At 40.3% G+C, this 15,895-nt stretch overlaps 1 protein-coding gene and 1 long non-coding RNA gene across 2 annotated transcripts in view; one reads left to right on the top strand and one right to left on the bottom strand.

Moving 5' to 3' along the window:
* cdkal1 (CDK5 regulatory subunit associated protein 1-like 1) overlaps positions 1 to 15,895 on the bottom strand; it is a 224,619-nt gene that overhangs the window by 55,598 nt on the left and 153,126 nt on the right. The gene's annotated exons all lie outside the window — the stretch shown is intronic.
* LOC310735340 lies at positions 6,207 to 12,499 on the top strand. The gene is made up of 2 exons (XR_014536266.1): positions 6,207 to 11,183; positions 11,576 to 12,499. It is a non-coding gene; the product is annotated as an uncharacterized lncRNA (long non-coding RNA).

Here is a 15,895-nt window from a genome sequence, read left to right as displayed (position 1 = left end):
TGACAAATGACAATGAGGAATAATGAGAATTTATAAATCACATGATCACATTTATAAGACAGATTTAAAACAGATAATGCACTATATGGTTAAAAGTACTAGGATTTCCAGCCATGTGTAATTCCCAAACTGTTAGCACAAAGTTGGGGGCACACAATTGTATATGATGTCTTTAAATGCAGTAGAATTAAATTTTCCCTTCACTTGAACGAGGAGACCCAAACCTGTTCCAGCAGGACAATGCCCCTCTGTTATGCTTTGTTGGAGTGGAAGATTTTGCTGCTACAGAGCTCTGATCTGAACACTATTGAACTCAAAATCTAGTGGAATATTGTACCAGAAGAATGGAGGTTTTTATAACAACTAGATAGATAGATAGATAGATAGATAGATAGATAGATAGATAGATAGATAGATAGATAGATAGATAGATAGATAGACAGACACAGACAGACAGACAGACAGACAGACAGACAGACAGACAGACAGACAGAGACAGACAGACAGACAGACAGACAGACAGACAATCTTTAGGGTGAATTCTCCACACACTTTTGTCCATATAGTGTATGTATACAGATGGATAGATAGCTGATAGAGAATGAGCCATACAGAATGACTGACACACAGACAGATTTAAACACCCATTATACAGACCAAAACACAGCCAGACAGAGATAAAGGCAGACAAATAGATTCACAGATCAATAGACGTCTAGAGATATAGGCAGAGGGACAAATCGACAAATATAGAGAAACAGTCAGACTTGAAGACGCACGCAGAAACACAAATGCACGGATATGAGCAGCCAGAAAGATAAAGACATGGATAAAGACAGACTGTCACAGACAGGAAGACAAGAGATATATGGACAGGCAGACAGGTATATTGAACAGAGACAAGTACACAGATAGAAAATAGACAATCATAAAAATACAGACAGACAAATACATATAATCATTACATCAGAATATACTGAAGAAAAAAAAAGAGATCGAGTAATTATGCCTGTGCCTGCACACGCGCGCACACCCACCCACCCACCCACTCACAAAACACATCTGCTGTGGACTTGACTATGGATCAAATTGCTGTCATGGAGTCAGACACATATTTGAGCAGATGTCTTTAAATTACATCTCTCTTCCTATACATTTGTGTGGTTTTGTGTGTGTGTGTGTGTGTGTGTGTGTGTGTGTGTGTATATATAGTAGAGTGAACTATGGAAATGTTTGGACTATCTGGAATCTAAAGACGAGTGAGAAAGAAAGCAAAAGATAATGCACCCAGTGACCCCTCAAAAACACTGCAATTGGTGTGGAGGCTCAATTTGTGTAAACACGTTTCTTTCCTTCCTCCAATGCAGGACACTCATTGCTAATTAAAGCAGCACGTTGAGCTGTAGAGACACATTACCTGCCTCACACAATGGAAGAGTGTGTGTGTGTTTGTCTGGTGAGCGTCCTGCTGAGCCTGACCACTCTGATGTCACACAATCAGCTGTGTCTGTTCTATGTGGTTATCGGGTCCATGCCAGTACAGACAGCCCGTGTTCCAGCTCTGTTTCAGTTCTGTCCGGCCTGTTCCAGCTGTGTGTCAGAGACCATCTCCCTGAACCCATCACAGACGCCCCGTAATCACTAAAGCTGACAGCCTTATAAAAAGCTATGAAGCTTTGCTTTCATTCTCTTAGCACACGCTCCATTAGTCTCAGCCCTGACACAATTACAGTCTCAGAATGGTACGACCTGGCTGGATCGTTCCATTAGCTTTCAATTAGCTGAGCTGCTGACCATCAGGCCTCCATCGTGGAGCCGTACGAGCAGCTAAATGGAAAAATCAGGAGTCCTCTGGGCTTTGTTTTAATTTTATAAAACCCACAACGATGTAATGACTTGCATGAGTGGAATCTTTCATTGCATGACCCGGGTCCGCAAAAGTCCAGAGCCACGTTTAAACAAGAAGCTCATTTAACTGAAACATTCATATATCTTCAGTTAGACAACTTCTAGTGAGTTAATAAGAAAGTCAAACTAATTTGTTTAACATTAAAAAAAGTGTGTGCGTGTGTGTGTTTTGCTGGAATTTTATTCCTCTTATGCCAAAGCCTGAAACATTTTTGTTGTAAATATCAGAAAAGTGTTACAGCATTCAATTTAGTTAATAAAAAAAATAAGAATTAAATAGATAATAATAAAATTCTAGCTCTTAGAATAACATGCTTATTTCCCCAAGATAAAAGGAGTAAATCTTAAGAAAAAAAAAACATAAAAAAATAAAGTACATTTGTATACGTTTGGCTTTTAGAGTGTGAAGAGGAAGTTAAAATGGTGATGGACGGTGGGATGTTTATTTTTTCCCCACTGGTCACAGCTCTTTGCCGCCAGATCGACTTCAAAGTGGAAAGTCACATGCTGTACGAGTGATCCGAGTGTCTCCCATTACTGTATATTTCTTTTCGAATTCCTCACACAGCTCAGGGGAGAAAACCTGCAGCTTTTTCCTCACATGACGGCAAAAATAAAAAAAAATAAAATCGAGGGCAAGAATTTCATCAAAGTAATGAAGGAAAAAAAAAAAGATCAAATATTTTTTTTATTTTAATTTTCCTCAGTTTAATAGGGGGGAAAAAACCCCTGCATGAATTCATCTTCTGTACATCGAGTCGAACACTTCCAGCGCTTTGATTGAGTCTTAAATATGTAGACGACATGCTTCCTCTGAGATGTAGGGCTTCAGAAAGAAAATCTACATCCTCGATTAGAGCTGCACGCAATGAATCTCTTTACTCTCACTTCATCTTAGCATCTCTCTCTCTCTCTTTCTCTCTCTCGCCGTCAAACTGACTTAAAAAGTCATAAGCAGAGCGTTTCGCAGATTAAACTGAATGATTTATTTCTCATTACGGCCAACAAAAGCTGCCCGCTTGCACGCCCCGCGTGATCACAGGCCGAGGGAGCTTGCTGCTCTGATTAGAAAACCTGATTACCAGGCGAACCCGTGGGGCCTTATGTGGCGCCATAGGAATCCAGCAAGTGTTCGCTTTCACCACTCAACCGGGTGAAGAGAAATAAACTCGGAGCTTCGGAATTCCAACCGGAATTGTAATGCATCATACTTCAATAACTCTTGTTTTTTTATTTATTTATTTATTTATTTATTATTTTTACTTCTTTTCTACATTTACCAGTTGGTGCTTTTTATGTGATCAGTGAGCCACTGTATAAAATCTAGCAGACGACTGAAATCAAAATGAGTTGGAGTAATTGTGATGCAGTTCAGTTTTCGGAAAACAAGCTTTTAGCTTTGACAATTGGAAGGCCACACCTTTTGGGACTCGCATACAAAAAGATCCCGTTTCCTAAAGCCTTCCTTCTTTTCTGTGAAGGAGCAGAAACAGTGCAATGTTTTCTTTAGGAAAACTGCAAGGTAAAGAGGCCACATCTCCTTTACTGAGAGTAAAGCACAAAAAACACACCTACTTCCCTGAAAACCAAAGAACAGAGGACATAAATCCTTTATTGTACTGTACATGAAGGTACTGAAGCCACACCTCTTTCATTTGCACTATTAGATACTATAAAACTTTTTTAAATTATGGAAATTAGAATCATGAACGCCAAAAAAAGAATTTGACAAAATGTGTGTGTGAAAACGAGCAATAGTGTGTGTGTGTATGTTTGTGTGTGTGCATGCTCTAAAGTGAACGTGTCTCTGGGAGGTGTTGTGTAACAGTGTGGCGTCTCATCTTTCCCGCCCTCTTTCCCTCCAAGTACTCGGTTTCCCGCGCACAAGTTGTCCTGGTTAGACACCCTTCATTAGTGCATGCAAAAAAACTCAAAACAAAACATGAGCCGCTGGCGAGTGTAAAACAGGACTTTGATCCACACACACACCCACACACCCACACACACAGTAAGCGCTTATTCATTGGGTCTTTAAAAAGTCAATGTATAACCACTATAATCAAATATTGTACTGCACTGTTCAGGTATTAACACACATCCAAAATAACGCACCATCATTAACGTTAAACTCAGACACAAAACAGTTGGAAATGAACTGACATTTACCAATTTTTTGTAAATAATATTTGGCAAATTATTTATATATATATATATATATATATATATATATATATATATATATATATATATATATATATATATATATATATATATATATAAATATACATACATACATTCACACACATTTTATATATGCCCCCACTGTTACTGCAGATAGGTGATGCTTCTGAAAATAAAGTACATGTGGTGGAGTTTTGGGAATCTGCAAGAGGAAAGCTTCAGGTTAGGAAAGCTGATTTATCAATCTAAACATTTTAGAACACTATGGTCTTCAGAAAACTTTTGAGAGGAATGTTTTACTCTAAAGAGTGTTTTTGTCTCCTAAAGGCCAGAGATGGACTAGCTAGATAAGCTTGTTCTTATTTCAAACTTACCATGAGCTGTACACCTTTTGTTTGTTTTAATAACTAACGGACGTGATTCTGATCTGCTTGCTCATGAGCGTCTCCCTGAAACACACACAAACACGGCGCTAACACCTCACCTTCACAGATAAGCAGATTAGTATTAGCGTTGGTTATCAGGGCTAAAAGAGGCTTTTTGGAGAGACTTCAAGCAGGCCATTAACAGACACCCTCACTCACATTAACCTCAAAATCACACGCTTACATCAAGGTATCTGGGCAGGAAGTGCACCTTTTTCCCTTTTCGGTTTCTTACTGTTACCTGGGCTGCACAATGATATGAGAGGTCAAAACACAGATATGGAATAGAGACATGCTAAGGTCACTAACTAGACAGGAAGTTCTTACATCATTTGGGACAGAGCTGTAAAATCCAGAGATGTTTTAGTAGGATCTGTGACAAGTCACGTGTATCTGGGATGCAGATTATACAGAAATGGTCACATTAATTAGCCTTTGGAACAGTTTCCTGAAACGTCCAGCATTCTGATTAAGAAAGTAAACAGTTGTAGAGAAATTCCATCATTTGGGATACAGCTGTATATTTCCTGACATCCAAGGAAGTCCCAGTAAGACCACTAGACAGGAATTCTTTTTTGTGTCTAGAACAGATTCAAATATCCGATATTTTAATAAACAGACAACAAGAATCCACATTTAGGTCAAAGCCTTAAAATGTCCAGGGATCGCTGTGGTATGAAATGTTTGAGCATTATTTAGAATAAAAATTTAATATATATATACAGTGGAACCCGGTTATGTCGATGTCCTAGGGGGTCGCCAAAAAGCATCGAGGTAACTGATGATCGAGATAAACCAAAAACAAAATAGCGGCAGTATATTAACGTGCTTGAAATTTCTTTATGTACATGATGTGCGTTAATAAATGAGAATGTGCATGCACGTGTTTCTGAAGGTTTTTTTTTACACAACAGCGTTGCCGCGATTTGTTTGATGAAGGCATGCTATAAAAATAAATACAGTACATGTTTATCTGTCAGGAATCCACCTGCCACGCCCCCTTCGGCCCCCTTCGGCATGGCAGGTGTTTTCTCGGCCGCTTTCTCTAAAGCTCCCGGCTTCAATCGCGCACATATGGTGCTCGTTTATCATCACCAGCTCCTATTTAAACTTCCACACTCTCACTGTCCGTTATTGTTGGTATATGTTGGTTCACGGCGGTCGTTGTTATCGCTCGTGTATCCCGGTACGTGTCTTCCCACCGGCACTCTCTCACCGGCTGCTCTTTTCTTCCCAAAGCCGCGCCGCGCCGCGCCCCTACTAACACTACGAACACTAGCACTAACTAGCAGCAGAGATTCACCAGTATACAATACAACACCTGTAGCAGCTGTAAGGTTTGATTTTTCCGCCACTTCCGCGAGTTCTTCTGCGGCTGCACAGAGATAACCGACGTTAAATGGCAAATTCCAGGAAATGAAATTTCAGGGCTCTGTCTTAAAAATAAAATAAAATAAAATAAAATAAAATAAAATAAATATATATATATATATATATATATATATATATATATATATATATATATATATATATATATATTTAATTTATTTAATTTATTTAATTTATTTTATTTTTAAGACAGAGCCCTGAAATTTCAGAGTGGAGTAAGAATACTAACTGGTGATAAATTCCTATGTTTGTGAAAGCAAAAAAAATAAAATAAAAAAAATCCAATTTTTATTAGGAGACATCGGAGACATTTCATTCCCAGTAAGAACACTGGTGTCTGAGTTCCAGAGTCTGGGACAGAGCTTAAAATATCCTACAATTTAGTACACAGAAACGGAGAAACCACATTAATTCCGACAGAGTTGGGAAATTCCAGATTCCATTTCATGAAATAATGACTGATTGTTAGGCTATGGAATGCTGCTATGCTACACATTGTGTTTGTGAAGAAACTTGATCCAGCCAAAGATCGAGTAAAACATACTACACAGATAGGGAGAGATTCCAATTAGGACAAAGCCTTAAAATTCCATACTCCAGTTGCAAAAACTTGAACCAAATCTCTCTGATTCTTTCAATTCTCTAAATTTATTTGGGACATAACTATATACTGACTAACACTTTATTAAGTACAATTACTGATTCCAAATTTGGGACAGAGCCCTGAAATTCCCGACTAGATTAAGAATACAAGTGTTGAACAGCAGTATTGGAACTGGAGCTTTGAAATAGCCAAAACAAAGAAAAAAAAAAGTCAAATTTTACAAATCTGAAAGAATCCAGTCCCAATAAAAACACTAACTAGTACTGAAATGCATAATTTGGGATAGAGCCAGACTTGATCTGAAAGCCTGGTCAATGATCTTATGCTGTTTTTGATCTAAGAACTTGTAGGTACGGATGTTCTCCATAAATCTTTGGTGTTCCGTCAGCTCTACAAGCAGCAGTGTGTCTGTCGTCTAGACGAAACTGGAGCAGAATATCTACTGTAAAAAGCGTCCTGTACCTCACAAATTACAATAGGCTGATGAACGCTCAGAAAGGCGAGAGGTTTTCATTCAAAAGGGAGTGAGGCACTGGCACACTGAGACTAGCTGTTAATGCATACACACACACAGAGACACTGTGTGTGAGCATAAGTGTGTGTAAGATTGTGTGTGTGTCGCTCAGCGGCGGCCCAGAGATTAATGAGCTCTTATTAAAAAGGGAATATGTGTGAGTGAGTGAGTGAGAGAGAGAGAGAGAGAGAGAGAGAGAGAGAGAGAGAGAGAGGGAGGAGGACGCGTCTGGAATACAGCAGCAATTAATGAGGTGGAGAGAATGCACAAGAGCTTCAGGAATATTCAGAAAGGAACGAATGTGTGCCAGTGTATGTTCTTCCTCCGGCGCAGAAAGTGTTTTGTCTAGAAACTTTGATGTCAAGAGGAGAATGTTGTGTCTCGGCGCAGCTGTGAACTCAAAACATTTGGCACTGACTCAGCATTTCTGTGCTTTGTGTCTTCTCGAAAGAATTTATTCAGGTATGCAAATTAATACGCATCGAAAACCATTTCGATCATAATCCAGACATTTAAAGGCCAAGGTTGTGGCTCACGTGTGAACGCTTCCTCCAGTCGACTCTTCCGCAGCGTTAGTCCGGAACATTCTATTCATTCCTTTAAATGTATTTGATGGACAGATTTAGGTCTGAGTCCGCGCCTCGCATGTCGTATATGACTCCTCTCTGATCCGCCCCGATCAATAAAAAGAGCAGTTAATTCCTAGAGCGCAGGGCGGAAGGCACATTTTACACGTCGATAAAGAGCGTTAATGAAGAACGTATCCTCTCACTCCTACTGAAACGCCTGCTGGAGCGCTGCGGTCTGAGGCGCTCGGAGTGAATCGGAGAGAGGAACTACAAGGTCGCATCCTTAATCAACATGCAAAAGTGAAAAAGTGCTTCGACCTGCAGGAGGAGATTTACAGAAGATGTACAAGGTTTTGAACACAAAGTGCTTTATTGATTAGGCTTTGATCTAACAATCTTGTAACAAACATCGAGCGATTTATCCAGAGACTAAAAGACAAAGTTCTGTGGCAATGTTTACATGCAACATAATTATCCTTTACCAATCGGTCCCCGGGTTCTGTCTGAATAAATGTTTATTTGTGATGTTTAAAAAAAAAAAAGCATGGCCCTTAATTATTTAAACAACCACAGATCAAAGCCCACCATCCTGCCTACTATTGGAGTCTCACAGGTCAAAGTTTACAAGGCCAAATTCCCGAGAGTATCATACGGGGATCGCTTGTTCGAGCGATCGATTCCAAAGATGTTGTACAACAACCATCCATGGTCCAAGGCAGCTAAACTGCCCGTGCTCTCTGGGTGGGAGACGAATTCTTTTTCCCGTCATCACGGCAACACTAGCCAGTTCAAGGCAGGCTATGCTTTTTCAAATGGAGTTCATGCCATTAACAGGAAACGTTCCGTGTTGGTAGCGTCGAATGACGTGGCATGGAAAAACACGTCCCTCATCATTTCCCTTTTTTGTGACCCGGCTCAATTATCACTCATGGGACTGGTACTGAGTGCTGTTTTATCCTTATCTAAACATTCCTCAAGAGATTTTTTTGTTTTTTTTATTCCCCAAAAAATACTCAACTCTTTCAAACAAACACCAAAGATAATACACATTTAGGTGAGATTTTGACATGCTTTTACACCCCACGTGGTGCAAAACTGCAGAAACACTAACATAGGAGTTGAAGAAGCGATGGAAACTGAAGCGGTAAGGTTACAGGGAGATCTGTTGACCTTCCTCAGGCAAATGAGAGCAATGAGTAAAAGCGGGAGTGAACATTCTGAGGCAGAAGACCTGACGGATAGGTTTCCACACTAGCGTGCTATGTTTTACATGCGCGCTCTCAAACACACCACCCATAGCCCAAGGCCTCCTTGACTCACTTGACACCTGTAGGAGAAGTATAACCCTCCCATGTGTCACAAGTTAGCTCATGGTTAGCGCATGAAATAAATCATCTGTGCACCTGAACACACACAAGCACAGGTAAATGACGCACATGACAAGACACTGTGTTCAAGATTGGCCCAAACCCCTTCCACAGAAGTGTTACTTTGCACTTTACACATGACGTTCTTCATCTTTTAGATTCTTCACACTCATCTCCCAGATGAGCTAGCACCGAACTGAAAGCTGTGAATGAGAAATTCTCTCTCTCCCTCCTGTTACTACAATGTCAGCATTTGTCGCACACAGACTTTTAGGGTTATAAAATCTTCCTGTGCTTTTTTGTTAAACAAAAACCCTAAACATTAATACGTGTTAATAAATGTGTTGCAGCGCCTCCATAGTTGCTTGCTTTCCTGTGTTTGAATGGTTGGTACGTTTGAAGGAGGTGATATTCTCATGGGTCACATCACCGCTGAGCCAGATACACATCCTAGTTACTCATTCTGGCTAGTTACGCTGTGCAATAATGACCACAGAAGGCAGACGATAGATGATCGTGGTGCAGGCGTCTCCAGGGCCCAGTACAGCAGTTGGCTTAGCAGATGGCCTGTCAAAGCAGCACAGGAAGGCCCTCGACAGTAGAGAAACAAGCAGGAAAGACAGGAATCGTATAAGTGGCTCAGGTGGTCATGGGGGGTGGGAGACCAGAGTCTGCCAAGAAGTGCTTATTTGTGCAGATCTAGAACCAGCTTAGGATCCCAAAGTCCTCATTTAGTGTGAAAAAGCAGGAGTTTTCCTCTGAATTGGGATCCTGGCAACTCTCAAACTCCATTTGGTGGAGAGCTACAGTGAGTCTGAGACAACTGGCACTGGCATCGGCAACCACACCACCTTCAAATCTGGCCAAGTTAGCAGGACCAACACGGACATTGCATGAGAAAAGCCTTGAGCGTTTCCAGCAAGAAGGCTGGCTAAAATGACTTCATGGCTAAAAAACAAAACAGGTCACCGGAGTCGATGAAAAAAAGTGTCGTGTTTAAAAGAGGACTCTGGACGGAAGTGGCGAGTGAGCATCAGGCTACACAAACAGTGAGGCCTGCAGGAGATCATCCTGGTTCTGATTTCAAACAACGAGTGATGGGGAGGATCTGGGGGAACTCAGCAAAACAAACATGGGCAGGATTACAGCGTTCAGATCATCACAGGAAGCTGAGGGAGGAATAGTGTTGCTTGACTGGCTCTCCGGGTCAATGTGCCACACTCCTCACCCGGACTACACTCCCTTCAGGAAATGAGGTCTGAAAGCTAAAAAAGTTCCAGCCCATAATAAACCCGTAATAAAAACACAACACGGACCACTTTTCCAGAGGTTTCCTTGATGAGAAAGTTCTCGCTGGACTAAAGAGCAGCGGCGCGCTTGTTTTCACATCGGCAGAAACCCGCAGGGAAAATATCAACAGAATTTGTTCAGCGCAAGAAAATATTTACAAGACTTCTCATTCCCGCTGAACCAACAGAAGACTTGGCCCAGGTCAATAAAGCAGGCAACGAAAGAAAATATACTGTAGAAGACTTAATGACAAAGAAAAGAACACCAAGACATAAGGGAACGCAATGGTTCATAATTAAATCAATAACTATAATCGACAGATCTCGCCCACGACATTTCCTGGACTGATTTCTGCACCACCCATTCCCCCCAAATGTAATACGCTTCTTCCTGAACTGTTGGACTTATCCCAAAATTAAAACATGGAGACTTCCTGAAAGGGTGGTAAGGGTGGAGTTACAGCTATCAGGAATGCAAGCATATGATGTACCTGCCTGTCAAAAAATTTACTCTCTCACAGGACATTATTCCTTAGCAGAGTTCTCTGTATGCAAGAAAGCATGACATCATATAAAGCAACCAAGAGTTTGGATTTGAAAATTGAGGAAGCAGAGACGTCTAAAATCACCAAAGTGTATCGTAAAAGAAAAAAACATTTCAGTGCCAGTTTGTGGAAACCTTCAGAGACAAATTGTCAGGTTGGTTTCTTGATGTGCTTTACAGCTACGCAAGCACCAGTAAAGTGGAGGAGAGAGAAGACGTTCGTGTGACTTCACTGTTGAAGTTTCAATCTGACTGGTCAGAAGGTGTTAGCTGATAATCACAGGTTTATATTAAGGCATTAGTTACGTCATTGTTTCTATAGTAACGTTTTTTCACAGGGATGAACAAGCGATTAACATTTGTTCATTATTTTTACACATTATTATTGAGGGAGTCTCCAGTGTCAGTACTACAGTTTCTTGGTTACAGTGGTAATAACCCTTTACACCTACTTTAACATACGTAAGAACATTAACAAATGTGTTTCAGCAACATTAAGAGTAACTAGAAATGGAGATAAAATGTCATGTTTTATGAATTAAATTGCAGTACAGTTTCATCTTAGTAAGTTGTACATGAGCTATAATTAAATGTGAAGAAACGGCACAGATTATTAGTACCCCTAATGCATATCTACCTAAAGTTAGTATGAAGCTGAGCTTTGATAAGCGTGTTTCTTCAGTTGTGCTTAAATAGCTGTATAGTTTTACAAGCTATATTTTGCATCTACATTTTAGCACGTGCCCACTCGAAGCGAACAATGTGACATCTGATGTGAACGTAAGGTTTGGCTGATTGTAGCCACAATAACATTTTGAAAAAACATTTCCTGAGAAACCCAATGAAAGGAGTTACAGAAACTCTAACAGTAGAGCAGCTGTGTTTGATCTCCCACCTGACTAAAACACAACGCTCTGTCCGTTATTTTATTCTGTTTACAAAATTTTGCTGTATGTAACGTGCCACACACACACCTCTTTCCAATTTCCATTTGGAAAATGACGCCAACATCCACCCTGAGAGACTTTAGAGACATGCTGAGATCAGTACTGTGGACTGTTGTCACTGCTGTAACACCCTGAGAGCAGGGCAGCACTCAGGAAAAGGTGTCTCTTTCCTTTTAGAAATGTTCCCAGTCCCTGTGTCAGGTTTATCTCTGACTAAACCCACGCTCTCGTATTGACCCACCTGCGCTGACTGTGCATGTGTGACTCAACACCACGGGAGCAAGGGTTTTTACTGCCCTCTCTCTTACAGCTTGATTATAGTCTGAGAAGCTCAGGTGACAAGGTCGCCTGGGAATACCTCAGAGCTGAGTCGAGTCAGCTCCGCATAGCTTCCAGAGGAATACAAACGTTTAGTTATAGACAGAAGCTTTGATATTTAGGTATATAATAGGTTTGAATAAGCACCATGGAAATTAAAAAAACGCATCAAGACCCAAAACAAAACCCAAATATATTAGTGTGTTGTTAGGGATGAAATCTGATACGAATACATTATTCGTTAATGTTTTCACAGACAGAAACAAGACATTTTGTTTACGGTAGCACTTTAACACAGTCTTACTCCAGCCATAATACAGCATTTCTATCACACTTGCCTAGAACAGACATGCTTATAGTTGCAAAAATTCTCAAATGAATTCATTCAACCCTTTTAGCTCTTAATTATTTACAGATTTTTTTCCAGAATTATTTTTGACTGTTCAACTTTAAAATTGTATCTTACTTACTATAATATTTTAAGCAATTTAATATAAAATACAATTACTTTTTTTAAAAATTATTTTAAGCCTGTAAAGAAATTCACCATCAGTCATGTAGAAATGGAATAACTTATCACAGGACAGGCATAACATTTTAGTACAAATAAAATATCAGGACATAATACATTGTCATAAAACTTTACACCGCCATCGTTAATGTTGTCATGAGCTGTATCTGTATAACTATGACCTTAAAAAAAAAAGTTCTTGATATGCAGAAATCTGACATCAGAATGTGATATGCTTAATACACACGTATGTGATTCGCAACACAAGGTGGTATTGCGGCATGCGGATTTAAAGAAGCTCAAAGAAACGTATGCATAGTTAAAAGCAAGAATCATCCAGGATTTAAGCTGCATCACGTTTTAAGCACCTGGCACTTTCATGTACATTTACAGTGACTGCAGTAATGACACCACTGGTGCATAGCCTTTTAGCTTTGAACCAGTCATTTAGCCTCTGAATTATTTAGCGGCGTGAGAACGCTGTAATGTAAAACCAAACCTCGTAACGCTCTTAAAACGAGGCTCTTATAGGGCTGTAAATCGATATGGACGCACACGTGAACTCGTTGGCCTTGCAGGCTTTTAAACAGCAAAAGTGTAGAAGATGGATCGGAATGACTCAAGCCATCGTTTGGAAAATTTTCCTCTTACACTGTATATGAAGACCGCAAACAAATCTGATCTAAATTTTTGAAAATGCTGATTGATAAGTGAAGTGGTAGCTCAGTGGTTAAGCCAATGGACTGCTGATCAGAAAAGTGAGTTCAAATCACAGGACCACCATTGCTCTCAATCCTCGCTCCCTGAGCAAAGGCATTGTTCAAATTGGAAGATTAAGTGTAAGTGTGCCAAATGCTTTAAGAGCAAAATGTAAATAATAAAAATGTAATTTTTACATCAGTCAGAAAACAATAAACACAAAGTGGGCTTCGGAAAACCCAAGAGATATTTTCGGCGCATTTCTGTGATTTATTGAAATTTTCAGCCATCCAGTTTACCATAGCTAAAATTTCCCATGATCCTGTTGGTGAGTTTCAGATGTGCATCGTAGCAGCTCTCACACGGTTTTGCGAAGTGGTGGAATATTTTGTAAACCATCAATGGCACAAAATCAGGTGCTGATAAAGAGAAAATGTGAGATTATGCGCTCTGACAAAAGGAATTGTTTTACAGTACTCATTTTGTTGTCTGGTAAAGTATAGCCAAGTTGTACAAGTAGTTTGTTTCATCCATCCTCAGATAAAATTAATGCAGACCCGAAAAGGTTAGTAGGGCCAAGACGATCAAGAAGAGCTCAACCTCGACTGTCATAAGTCACTGAAAGCAAAACATCACCTCTGTAACTCGAGTCTCTGTACAGAGCGAAGTGGCCCGAGCCATGCGACAGCGATGACCTTTCAGACTGTGCTTAAGATTTATTTCTGGCCCTGCAGTGCCATTTTCAACATAGCTCAAGACTGTAATTATGACAAGTGGCCTGCTGGTAACGTCCCAAAAATGTAGATATCAATTACATAAAGCATATGAAATTACACACACACATGTACACGCACTCCTTGAGGGGGGGAATAAAGTATCCCAAGAACACCTCTGGATCGTGTCCAGAGTCAATGAATGATTCTTCTGTTCACTGAGATCCATTACCACGCTGAGCAACTGCGAATTTAAAACACTAAAGGATTCCACTCGCAGCAGCTCACATCAATCCTAGCCATGCAATCCAGCCCCAAACAAAACCCGGCCTGCCACGCGTTGCTCCGTTTCACCTTTCCACCAGTCGCCATTCTATAGACCCTTGGACCCTTGGCGTGAAACTCGGCACCGCGGAGGTCAGTACGCTCAGGAATGCGTGACGCTGTTTGTGGAGCCGGACCGCTGCTTTTCTTTCCACCGAACCCAATGAAAACATTAGCAAACCTTCTAATCATAGCCTTACCCGGGGAGAATGCTGGGGAAGACAAGCAAGTGGTGACCTCTGACACCTCGTAATAAAATTAACGAGAGGGGCTTAATGAGATTAACTGGCTCTAATTAAGGTGGAGCCTGATGGAGCAGGGATCACAAATCCAGACAGAGTGTTGCATTCAAGCGTGAAAGGCAGACATGCTGAAGAAGCAGTCAAGTAAAAAGACATGAAGGCCTGAGAGATACTAATGACGAGAGAAGGATGACGTCTCAGGAGATGAATGTGAATGTTTACTCGATGCTCGGAAAACCCACACAAATAAAGCGTTTTTCTGGTATCAATTTGTCAATGTGTGTGTGTGTGTGTATATATATAAGTTGCTATGTTTAAATATAGCACACTTTCCGTTGATGTGACGCATGGTGCAGTTCAGGTTTAACGATTAAGACTTTGGGTTACTGATCGGGAGGATGGGAGTTCAAGTCCCAGTAATGTCAAGTTGCCACTGTTGGGCCCTTGAGCATGGCCCTTAACCATTTCTGCTTCAGGGGCAATGTATCTGTATCTTTAGGCTAAAACCTTTGTGGTACTTTATCCAATGCCCAACACATGCTACAATGATCAGGTATTAATAGCGTAACATATAAACCAATGGCTTTTTTTGTTATCGCAAACACTGCAGAAACTCAGCCACATGGCATCTAGATTTACGACACGCGAGTCAAAAACAGTGTGAATAATGATATTTTGATGTCAAATTTGTGTTAATGTCTGTTTTACTTCTTGTTAATGATGCAAGCATGATGTGATTTATAGAGAATGATGGTGGCAGCAGGGCCGTGGTCAAACATCAGGAGAGGGCGGAGAGAGGGTGGGCGAAGCGGCAGGGAATTTGTAACGAGTCTCATCTATGGCGTGTTACAGCCAGTCTGAAATATAAAATAATCCTTAAAGTCTTTCGCTCTCTTCCACCAAACCCAAGCCATAGGTGAGACTGGCTGCTGGTTTACCTGCCTTCTCTCCACCCACAGATGATGCATGACCAAGCACCTGCTGCCACAATGACAATGTAAAATATATCCTTAGGTCTTAATTAATTCATGATGGCTAACTTTTTTTTTTAGCTACCTTCTGGATTAAAACTGAGGCAGAGGCCTGGAGTTTCACAGAATCAATAGCTAGAGAATGAATTATTGGGTAGCACAATGACTATGACTAAAAACGCATAAACATCCGGTTTGTCAGGGTAACCATAAATGATGTCATCAAACACTTCCTGTTTCATTACTCATTCATAACAAATTCATTTAAGGTCAGGGAAAAAATAAAAAGTTTAAGCAAAGTTCAGCATGTGTAATCATTACTACTACTTATTATAGATGTTCATAAAAAAAAAAAAAACAACCAAAAAAAAACAACAATG

Source organism: Silurus aristotelis, assembly GCF_946808225.1.
Source record: "Silurus aristotelis genome assembly, chromosome: 1".
Classification (NCBI taxonomy): domain Eukaryota; kingdom Metazoa; phylum Chordata; class Actinopteri; order Siluriformes; family Siluridae; genus Silurus; species Silurus aristotelis.
Note: the sequence above shows the minus strand (reverse complement) of the source record. Positions and strands in the feature narration are given on the sequence as shown.